This window comes from Haliotis rubra, unplaced genomic scaffold, assembly GCF_003918875.1.
Source record: "Haliotis rubra isolate DU_JTF1 unplaced genomic scaffold, ASM391887v1 Scf887, whole genome shotgun sequence".
Lineage (NCBI taxonomy): Eukaryota > Metazoa > Mollusca > Gastropoda > Lepetellida > Haliotidae > Haliotis > Haliotis rubra.
In genome coordinates, this window is record NW_025767620.1 from 64,829 (window position 1) to 76,939 (window position 12,111).

A 12,111-nucleotide genomic window follows, 5' to 3' on the forward strand; every position below is an offset into this window, starting at 1 on the left:
TGATATACAGACTACTTCCCCACCTAGGTGTCACTGCTTCAACACTGATATACAGACAACTTCCCCACCTAGGTGTCACTGCTTTAACACTGATATACAGACAACTTCCCCACCTAGGTGTCACTGCTTCAACACTGATATACAGACAACTTCCCCACCTAGGTGTCCCTGCTTCAACACTGATATACAGACAACTTCCCCAAATAGGTGTCACTGCTTCAACACTGATATACAGACAACTTCCCCACCTAGGTGTCACTGCTTCAACACTGATATACACCCTACTTCCCCACCTAGGTGTCACTGCTTCAACACTGATATACACCCTACTTCCCCACCTAGGTGCCCCTGCTTCAACACTGATATACAGACACCTTGCCCACCTAGGTGCCACTGCTTCAATGCTGATATACAGACAACTTCCAAACATAGATCTCCCTGCTTCAACACTGATATACAGACAACTTCCCCACCTGGGTGCTTCAACAATGATATACAGACAACTTCCCCCACCAGGTGTCCCTGCTTCAACACTGGTATACAGACAACTTCCCCACCTGGGTGTCACTGCTTCAACACTGATATACAGACAACTTCCCCACCTGGGTGTCACTGCTTCAACACTGATATACAGACAACTTCCCCACCTAGGTGTCACTGCTTCAACACTGATATACAGACAACTTCCCCACCTAGGTGTCACTGCTTTAACACTGATATACAGACAACTTCCCCACCTAGGTGTCACTGCTTCAACACTGATATACAGACAACTTCCCCACCTGGGTGTCACTGCTTCAACACTGATATACAGACAGACTACTCCCCACCTAGGTGTGTCACTGCTTCAACACTGATATACAGACAACTTCCCCACCTAGGTGTCACTGCTTCAACACTGATATACAGACAACTTCCCCACCTAGATGTCACTGCTTCAACACTGATATACAGACAACTTCCCCACCTAGGTGTCCCTGCTTCAACACTGATATACAGACAACTTCCCCACCTAGGTGTCACTGCTTCAACACTGATATACAGACAACTTCCCCACCTAGGTGTCCCTGCTTCAACACTGGTATACACCCTACTTCCCACCTAGGTGTCACTGCTTCAACACTGATATACAGACAACTTCCCCACCTAGGTGTCACTGCTTCAACACTGATATACACCCTACTTCCCCACCTAGGTGCCCCTGCTTCAACACTGATATACAGACAACTTCCCCACCTAGGTGTCACTGCTTCAACACTGATATACACCCAACTTCCCCACCTAGGTGTCACTGCTTCAACACTGATATACAGACTACTTCCCCACCTAGGTGTCCCTGCTTCAACACTGATATACAGACAACTTCCCCACCTAGGTGTCACTGCTTCAACACTGATATACAGACAACTTCCCCGCCTAGGTGTCACTGCTTCAACACTAAAAATACAGACAACTTCCCCACCTAGGTGTCCCTGCTTCAACTCTGATATACAGACAATTTCCCCCAAATAGGTGTCACTGCTTCAACACTGGTATACACCCTACTTCCCCGCCTAGGTGTCACTGCTTCAACACTGATATACACCCTACTTCCCCACCTGGGTGCCCCTGCTTCAACACTGATATACAGACACCTTGCCCACCTAGGTGCCACTGCTTCAATGCTGATATACAGACAACTTCCAAACATAGATCTCCCTGCTTCAACACTGATATACAGACACCTTCCCCACCTGGGTGCTTCAACACTGATTTACAGACAACTTCCCCACTTAGGTGTCCCTGCTTCAACTCTGATATACAGACAACTTCCCCATCTAGGTGTCACTGCTTTAACACTGATATGCAGACACCTTTCCCACCTAGGTGTCACTGCTTCAACACTGATATACAGACAACTTCCCCACCTAGGTGTCACTGCTTCAACACTGATATACAGACAACTTCCCCACCTAGGTGTCACTGCTTCAACACTGATATACAGACAACTTCCCCACCTAGGTGTCACTGCTTCAACACTGATATACACCCTACTTCCCACCTAGGTGCCCCTGCTTCAACACTGATATACAGACAACTTCCCCACCTAGGTGTCACTGCTTTAACACTGATATACAGACAACTTCCCCGCCAAGGTGTCACTGCTTCAACACTAAAAATACAGACAACTTCCCCACCTAGGTGTCACTGCTTCAACACTGATATACAGACAATTTCCCCCAACTAGGTGTCACTGCTTCAACACTGGTATACACCCTACTTCCCCGCCTAGGTGTCACTGCTTCAACACTGATATACACCCTACTTCCCCACCTAGGTGCCCCTGCTTCAACACTGATATACAGACACCTTGCCCACCTAGGTGCCACTGCTTCAATGCTGATATACAGACAACTTCCAAACATAGATCTCCCTGCTTCAACACTGATATACAGACACCTTCCCCACCTGGTGTCCCTGCTTCAACACTGATATACAGACAACTTCCCCACCTAGGTGTCACTGCTTCAACACTGATATACAGACAACTTCCCCACCTAGGTGTCACTGCTTCCACTGCTTCAACACTGATCACTATATACAGACACCTTCCCCACCTGGGTGTCACTGCTTCAACACTGATATACAGACAACTTTCCCACCTAGGTGTCACTGCTTCAACACTGATATACAGACAACTTCCCCACCTAGGTGTCACTGCTTCAACACTGATATACAGACAACTTCCCCACCTAGGTGTCACTGCTTCAACACTGATATACAGACAACTTTCCCACCTAGGTGTCACTGCTTCAACACTGATATACAGACAACTTTCCCACCTAGGTGTCACTGCTTCAACACTGATATACAGACAACTTCCCACCTAGGTGTCACTGCTTCAACACTGATATACAGACAACTTCCCCACCTAGGTGTCCCTGCTTCAACACTGATATACAGACAACTTCCCAACCTAGGTGTCCCTGCTTCAACACTGATATACAGACAACTTCCCCCTAGGTGTCCCCTAGGTGTCACTGCTTCAACACTGATATACAGACAACTTCCCCACCTAGGTGTCACTGCTTCAACACTGATATACACCCTACTTCCCCACCTAGGTGTCCCTGCTTCAACAATGATATACAGACAACTTCCCCACCTAGGTGTCACTGCTTCAACACTGATATACAGACAACTTCCCCACCTAGGTGCCCCTGCTTCAACACTGATATACAGACACTATCCCTACCTAGGTGCCACTGCTTCAATGCTGATATATAGACAACTTCCAAACCTAGATCTGATCTCCCTGCTTCAACACTGATATACAGACACCTTCCCCACCTGGGTGCTTCAACACTGATATACAGACAACTTCCCCACCTAGGTGTCCCTGCTTCAACACTGATATACAGACAACTTTCCCACCTAGGTGTCACTGCTTCAACACTGATATACAGACAACTTTCCCACCTAGGTGTCACTGCTTCAACACTGATATACAGACAACTTCCCCACCTAGGTGTCCCTGCTTCAACACTGATATATACAGACAATTTCCCCACCTAGGGTGTCACTGCTTCAACACTGATATACAGACCTAACTGCTTCAACACTGATATACAGACAACTTCCCCACCTAGGTGTCACTGCTTCAACACTGATATACAGACAACTTTCCCACCTAGGTGTCACTGCTTCAACACTGATATACAGACAACTTCCCCACCTAGGTGTCACTGCTTCAACACTGATATACAGACAACTTTCCCACCTAGGTGTCACTGCTTCAACACTGATATACAGACAACTTCCCCACCTAGGTGTCACTGCTTCAACACTGATATACAGACAACTTCCCCGCCTAGGTGTCACTGCTTCAACACTGATATACAGACAACTTTCCCACCTAGGTGTCACTGCTTCAGTACTGATATACAGACAACTTCCCCGCCTAAGTGTCACTGCTTCAACACTGATATACAGACAACTTTCCCACCTAGGTGTCACTGCTTCAACACTGATATACAGACACCTTCCCAAACTCATGGTATGCCACATAAATACATAATACAGTAACCCAGGTTTTCTGCGACATGAAAATGTGCGTCCAGAATGCACAAATGTAGAGAATGGAAGCAGAAGAAAAATTCACCGTGTATTGTACCCACGACACATCTGTGACTTTGCTCAGTGTTTGGTTGTTTCTTTCAGAGCAGTAACGTGCATCAGTTCATCAATCAGTCCACATGATCAATGATTCATTCCAGGCTCTAAAGAAATGATCACAACATACAGTTCTCTAGACTGTTACTTCACAGGACCCTTGTATTGCCTGCAAGGTCCCTTAAAACTGATAATTAGGGGTTCCTGGGACCCCATGTTCGCGAGTCAAGGTAAAACCCTGGTCACTTCATTACAGAACTTCAAACTCCTTGTAAAAAACTGTGCACTCAGCAAACAAGACAGTCGCCAAACTAGAGCCTGTGTTATACCTGTGCACCTCCACAGCCAGAGGTAGAAAAAGAAAGAGCCTAAAGATGATATCCAAGATGAAATCACTATCAGTCTCCAAGTGGGCCGGCAACATCCAGTCATTGTTATCTTACGTAACTAGTCATCTCTGCTAACAATAACTGACAGACCAATGTGGCATTGTAATTAGCTGTATTCAAAGTGGAGGCTTGTACATGGTGGGTGACACTATCAGAGTCGCGGCCAGCCCAACATATGGGCACCTAATGATCTGTTGTCTTCTCATCTTCCTGATTCAATTTACTGACATCTAAGGAAGATTGAACAAGGAAATTACAAGCGTCTAGTCTTTGTTCAGAACAGAACAACAAACAGCAGGAATCCACTGCTCTCTGGACATGTTGTACCAGAATAAACAACAAACAGCAGGAATCCACTGCTCTCTGGACATGTTGTACCAGAATAAACAACAAACAGCAGGAATCCACTGCTCTCTGGACATGTTGTACCAGAAAGAACAACAAACAGCAGGAATCCACTGCTCTCTGGACATGTTGTACCAGAATAAACAACAAACAGCAGGAATCCACTGCTCTCTGGACATGTTGTACCAGAATAAACAACAAGCAAAACATTCAACTGAACCTGAAAAATTGAAATTTTAATAATTCTTAACTGAACTGAAATTTAAACTGATGTTTGTTATGTTAACAGAGCAGATTCAGCCCTGCCACTCTGTGACACAAGCCCTTTGTACAGCAGGACATGATGGCCGGGCATCCCCTGGGTCCAAACAGCCCCTACGGCAAAATAAACCACGGCCCTCCTTGTCTTGGGAGGGTGGGCGAACAAGAGGCGACCACTTAACTCGCCATTATGAGATGCAAGTCTTGAGTCAAGGGGGTTTAATAACTACTGCAGTCCAGAAGGCAATCACAGGATGTTGGAGTGCCCCGTAGGTTAAACGGCTGTCCCTGTAGTTGACCATAGATCACTGGCGGACTCCCTGATTCAACTGGCAGGAACATCTAACTACACATGACAGTGCAAACAATGAACAGTCACTAATTACACCAGCCAGTCTGCTCCCATCTCATCTTGTTAGGCTCGGCACAATCTGCTCGACAAAATCTGGCCGTGGGAGGGGCACCAACATATTATAACAAAAATAACATTACCTGTGAAACCAAGATTCATTCAAATTTAATTTATCCTTGTTTTATGACAAATATGAAATCTGACTTGATGAAGACTGGGATGAACTACCAGCATGATCAATATGTGCCATGTTATTCTGACGGCTAATGAATCAGGAGACTGTTAGAGTGTCTACAATACTCCTTCCTGAAAGTAAATACTAGCAGCATCCCTGTCATGCTGTAAATTGAACCATAAACAACATCTAAAACAGTTTCTATTCAAAGTAACAAAACAAAAGTAATAAATGGGACAACATGAGATTGCTGGACGATGGTTCGGACATGGTCAGTGTGCCAAATTGGGTGTGGTCACTGTACACACATTGCTACAATGAGTAGGTATGTCTTCTGTTTATTACAGTGGATTGAACCTGCCAATTTTCATCTCTGTAGCTCTACACAAGGCTACAGTAACTTATCCCACTTGTCCCAACGTTTCATCACACACAGACTGTGTCACTCACAGCTTTCCTGAAGCTCCATACAAAACCTTAAACCACTGCCCACTGTGTTTACAGAGGGCATTTGACAGCAACTTTGCTAAAACTATTTGAAAATATAAAACATTTATTCAAATTCTATTAACTGTGATCAGCTACTGAAATACTCCAGAAAATAATCATCAACCCTGACAATTAGAGAGAAACGTTGCACACATTAGAAAGAAGCTCACAGATGTTAGCAAGACATGAGGCACACCTCAAACAAAACCAGTCTCTTAACAGGCTAGATGATGGCTGGTCTGGTGAATCCCACCATTGTGTCATGATTGTGTTGTAATTGTGTCTTGGCTCTTCAGTCAGCTACCACCTCACCCTGAACACTGCCATCTGCACCCCCACAATGCCGTGTTTTAACCCCTGACTCCATCACAGCGGGGAGTCTCACCCTGCACACCTCTCATGGCACTACGACAAGATAGTTGGGCTGAAGAGCCTGCCAAGCAGACAATGTGAAGTAGCCAGCATGATCTAAGAGCTTAAGTAGACTTTCATTGCCCACTATAGCCTCAACACAGTCCAAATGTTTCTATTTCTGTTGGAGTGAGCTCAGTGAGATATGCCTGTGTGGTTTCCATTGCTACTCGGCCTCACATAGCGAACATGTAGCAACACAGTGGTTTTCCTCCATAGTACTCGATACATTAAGAAATGCCAACATATAAGTCTTCTCAAAACAAATTGTAAACATGGTAACAACTTGACATATTGGACAACGGCAACATGTAGGTCTTCTCTAAACAAATTGTAAACATGGTAACTACTTGACATATTGGACAATGGCAACATGTAGGTCTTCTCTAAACAAAATGTAAACATGGTAACTACTTGACATATTGGACAATGCCAACATGTAAGTCTTCTCTAAACAAACTGTAAACATGGTAACTACTTGCCATATTAGACAATACCAACATGTAAGTCTTCTCTAAACAAACTGTAAACATGGTAACTACTTGACATATTAGACAATGCCAACATGTAAGTCTTCTCTAAACAAACTGTAAACATGGTAACTACTTGACATATTGGACAACGGCAACATGTAGGTCTTCTCTAAACAAACTGTAAACATGGTAACTACTTGACATATTGGACAACGGCAACATGTAGGTCTTCTCTAAACAAACTGTAAACATGGTAACTACTTGACATATTGGACAACGGCAACATGTAGGTCTTCTCTAAACAAACTGTAAACATGGTAACTACTTGCCATATTAGACAATGCCAACATGTAAGTCTTCTCTAAACAAATTGTAAACATGGTAACTACTTGACATATTGGACAACGGCAACATGTAGGTCTTCTCTAAACAAATTGTAAACATGGTAACTACTTGACATATTAGACAATGCCAACATGTAAGTCTTCTCTAAACAAACTGTAAACATGGTAACTACTTGACATATTGGACAACTTGACATATTGGCAACGGCAACATGTAGGTCTTCTCTAAACAAATTGTAAACATGGTAACTACTTGACATATTGCAACATGTAGGTCTTCTCTAAACAAACTGTAAACATGGTAACTACTTGACATATTGGACAACGGCAACATGTAGGTCTTCTCTAAACAAACTGTAAACATGGTAACTACTTGACATATTGGACAATGCCAACATGTAGGTCTTCTCTAAACAAACTGTAAACATGGTAACTACTTGACATATTGGACAATGCCAACATGTAGGTCTTCTCTAAACAAACTGTAAACATGGTAACTACTTGACATATTGGACAACGGCAACATGTAGGTCTTCTCTAAACAAACTGTAAACATGGTCTCTAAACAAATGCAACATGTAGGTCTTCTCTAAACAAATTGTAAACATGGTAACTACTTGACATATTAGACAATGCCAACATGTAAGTCTTCTCTAAACAAACTGTAAACATGGTAACTACTTGACATATTAGACAATGCCAACATGTAGGTCTTCTCTAAACAAACTGTAAACAATGCCAACATGTAAACATGGTAACTACTTGACATATTAGACAATGCCAACATGTAAGTCTTCTCTAAACAAACTGTAAACATGGTAACTACTTGACATATTAGACAATGCCAACATGTAGGTCTTCTCTAAACAAGATGTTCTGGCAACCGTGGTAACTACTTGACTGAATATAAGACAGTAGCAACACTCGTTGATAAAAGTAAAAATGTCCTCAACAAGCCTCGGATATTTGTAACGTTATCAACTTGCGTTGATATAATTAATATCACAGGGGTGAGATTCTATTTATCATCAAAAATCACTCTTCATTAGTTTTCAATAAAAAATATACATCTCTGAACACGGTACTGCCATTAGACTTGCAGTGCAGCGATGTCATAGCATTGTGACATCATCAAGTTTATGACGTCATAGCATTGTGAGTCATGTAATTGATTACGTCAAAGCATTATACAAAATCTACTGTCAAAATGATATCTCCTAGGAGATATCGTTTGATCTCACATAAGTAATAGCTCCAGTGGAACACAGTTTTAGATGATAAAATCTGATATGTCATGAATCATGAAACACATTCACAAAACCGAGAGCATGTGTTGTAACCTTACTGTTGAATGTTTACTGTTGAATGTTTACTGTTGAATGTTGTCTTAATCTATCAACATTGGCTCCAATAGCAAGCTCATTCTAGACAGGTCATGTGATCTTCAATATTTTTCTGACTGCTTGATGTGACTGGTGAATACATCTGACCAGTCTGCCATTAGATAATAACAGAATCTTTCTCATTGATAAAGAAATACGTATTCTTAAACCAGAATGACAAAACCTTTTTACATACAAATGATGATTATCCATAACAGTATATGACATGGTAAACGAATGTATAAGCATATGTGAACAAGAGGCACCATTCTACCCCCAGCTATTCCCCCAGCTATTCCCCCAACTCCTCACCAGCCTCCCACCTCAACAACAACAGCAGCAGCAGCAGACTAATATCCTCATCAAATCCCTGACTGTATAAATCAAAGTCATAAAGAGGATACTACACACACAAACAACAAACGAGAATAAATCCTCCCCAAATAAGAAGAGCACCTGCATAAATTGGCCCTGAGGAACATACAGGGCGGGGTTGGGCCATTTACCTGAGTGAAGTATGTCTACACGATACAGCAGGGCCATCCTACCCCTCCCAACCCTCATCATCTATTGTGCTGCCCTGATTGGCCAGCCTATCCAGTTACCTCCCTTGAGCCAAGACTTTCACACCCGACCAGAGCAGGACTCGGGGCCGAAGCGTGCCAGTCTTTGTGGGGGTGAAGTATGTCTGACAGATTTATATCCCCCAGCAAAGAGGCCTACATAAACATGGTGGACACAGGAAGTAATACACATATATAGTAGACTGGGGATTAGGAAGCGCTGTGCAGAAAATACTGCTGGTAATCTTACAAAGATAATATTGACATTAATGATGCTCTCTTCATTTCCATTCAGAAATCAAAGAGTGGCACTAGTTGTATATCATAAAGTGATTGGTACAGGTGGTGTTTAGTTTATTCTGACACCAGGCAACAGAATCTACAGCAGTTTAACAGTCATCAAAGGCCAGCTGACAAGTACCACGTTACAAAAGGATACCTAGGGAAACTTACCTCGCTTAATATTTAATGACTTTTTCCTTCAGTTCCCAGAAAATATAAAATTTACCTCGCTTAATATTTAATGACTTTTTCGTTCAGTTCCCAGAGAATATAAAATTTACCTTGCGTAATATTTAATGACTTTTTCCTTCAGTTCCCAGAAAATATAAAATTTACCTCGCTTAATATTTAATGACTTTTTCGTTCAGTTCCCAGAGAATATAAAATTTACCTTGCGTAATATTTAATGACTTTTTCCTTCAGTTCCCAGAAAATATAAAATTTACCTCGCTTAATATTTAATGACTTTTTCGTTCAGTTCCCAGAGAATATAAAATTTACCTCGCTTAATATTTAATGACTTTTTCCTTCAGTTCCCAGAGAATATAAAATTTACCTCGCTTAATATTTAATGACTTTTTCGTTCAGTTCCCAGAGAATATAAAATTTACCTCACTTAATATTTAATGACTTTTTCCTTCAGTTCCCAGAGAATATAAAATTTACCTCGCTTAATATTTAATGACTTTTTCCTTCAGTTCCCAGAGAATATAAAATTTACCCTCAGCTTAATATTTAATGACTTTTTCCTTCAGTTCCCAGAGAATATAAAATTTACCCCGCTTAATATTTAATGACTTTTTCCTTCAGTTCCCAGAGAATATAAAATTTACCCTCGCTTAATATTTAATGACTTTTCCTTCAGTTCCAAGAGAATATAAAATTTACCTTGCGTAATATTTAATGACTTTTTCCTTCAGTTCCCAGAGAATATAAAATTTACCTTGCGTAATATTTAATGACTTTTTCCTTCAGTTCCCAGAGAATATAAAATTTACCTCGCTTAATATTTAATGACTTTTTCGTTCAGTTCCCAGAGAATATAAAATTTACCTTATATGTAATATTTAATGACTTTTTCCTTCAGTTCCCAGAGAATATAAAATTTACCTCGCTTAATATTTAATGACTTTTTCCTTCAGTTCCCAGAGAATATAAAATTTACCTCGCTTAATATTTAATGACTTTTTCGTTCAGTTCCCAGAGAATATAAAATTTACCTCGCTTAATATTTAATGACCTTTTCCTTCAGTTCCAAGAGAATATAAAATTTACCTCGCTTAATATTTGATGACTTTTTCGTTTTCAGTTCCCAGAGAATATAAAATTTACCTCAGCTTAATATTTAATGACTTTTCCTTCAGTTCCCAGAGAATATAAAATTTACCGTCATGTAATATTTAATGACTTTTCCTTCAGTTCCCAGAAAATATAAATTTTACCCTCGCTTAATATTTAATGACTTTTTCCTTCAGTTCCCAGAGAATATAAAATTTACCTCGCTTAATATTTGATGACTTTTTCGTTCAGTTCCCAGAGAATATAAAATTTACCTCGCTTAATATTTGATGACTTTTTCGTTCAGTTCCCAGAGAATATAAAATTTACCTCGCTTAATATTTAATGACTTTTTCCTTCAGTTCCAAGAGAATATAAAATTTACCTCGCTTAATATTTGATGACTTTTTCGTTCAGTTCCCAGAGAATATAAAATTTACCTCGCTTAATATTTAATGACTTTTTCCTTCAGTTCCCAGAGAATATAAAATTTACCTCGCTTAATATTTGATGACATTTTCCTTAGTTCCCAGAGAATATAACCAATTCTGCCCAAGTCAGAAGAAAGAGAGAGTTCCTTAGCTGATTTTACTGCATATGAGGAAATTGGGAAGGAGGGTTGGGATTGTCTCTCCCTTACATGCACGCATGCACGCACGACACACCAACCTTCTGACGTATATCAAAGGCTTGGTTATAAATATCCATGAGTTTGCGTTACACCTGATACTTGACTCAATAAGAGCATTTAACAAAATATTAATTTCAAGCTCCTGAGACAGAGTTTCTAAGCCTGTGGAGAGAGATATGGACATGGTATTCCAAACTGAAGGTCCACAGTCATTTTATTGTTTCAAACTTCAGTATACATACTGTAGTCAAGGAGATGCCCCCAACTCAACAAGTCAGGTAAAAATGATGGGTTCAACAGAAGGAGAAGAACATTATACCCTACAGTTGATGGAGAGTTACCCATAAAATAAGATCACATACTCAAGGTAAAAATAGCCAACATGAGTGGGACCTGGAGCCAACATACTTCCTCGGAACATGATGAACAACTTTGTGTTTAGAAAATGTCTTTTCACAACTTCTCATGAAGACAATCTCTGTAGTGAGTCACAATATGAAACATGAAAAACAGATTGTGTATCACTAACAACCAGATTTGCTGACTGAACTTAAACCGTGATTTTCAGATCGGAAGCCAACCTA

At 40.9% G+C, this 12,111-nt stretch overlaps 1 protein-coding gene across 3 annotated transcripts in view; it reads right to left on the reverse strand.

Annotated features, from left to right (window-relative positions):
- Positions 1 to 12,111, reverse strand: part of LOC124263512 (cytoplasmic tRNA 2-thiolation protein 1-like) — a 61,393-nt gene that overhangs the window by 46,451 nt on the left and 2,831 nt on the right. The gene's annotated exons all lie outside the window — the stretch shown is intronic.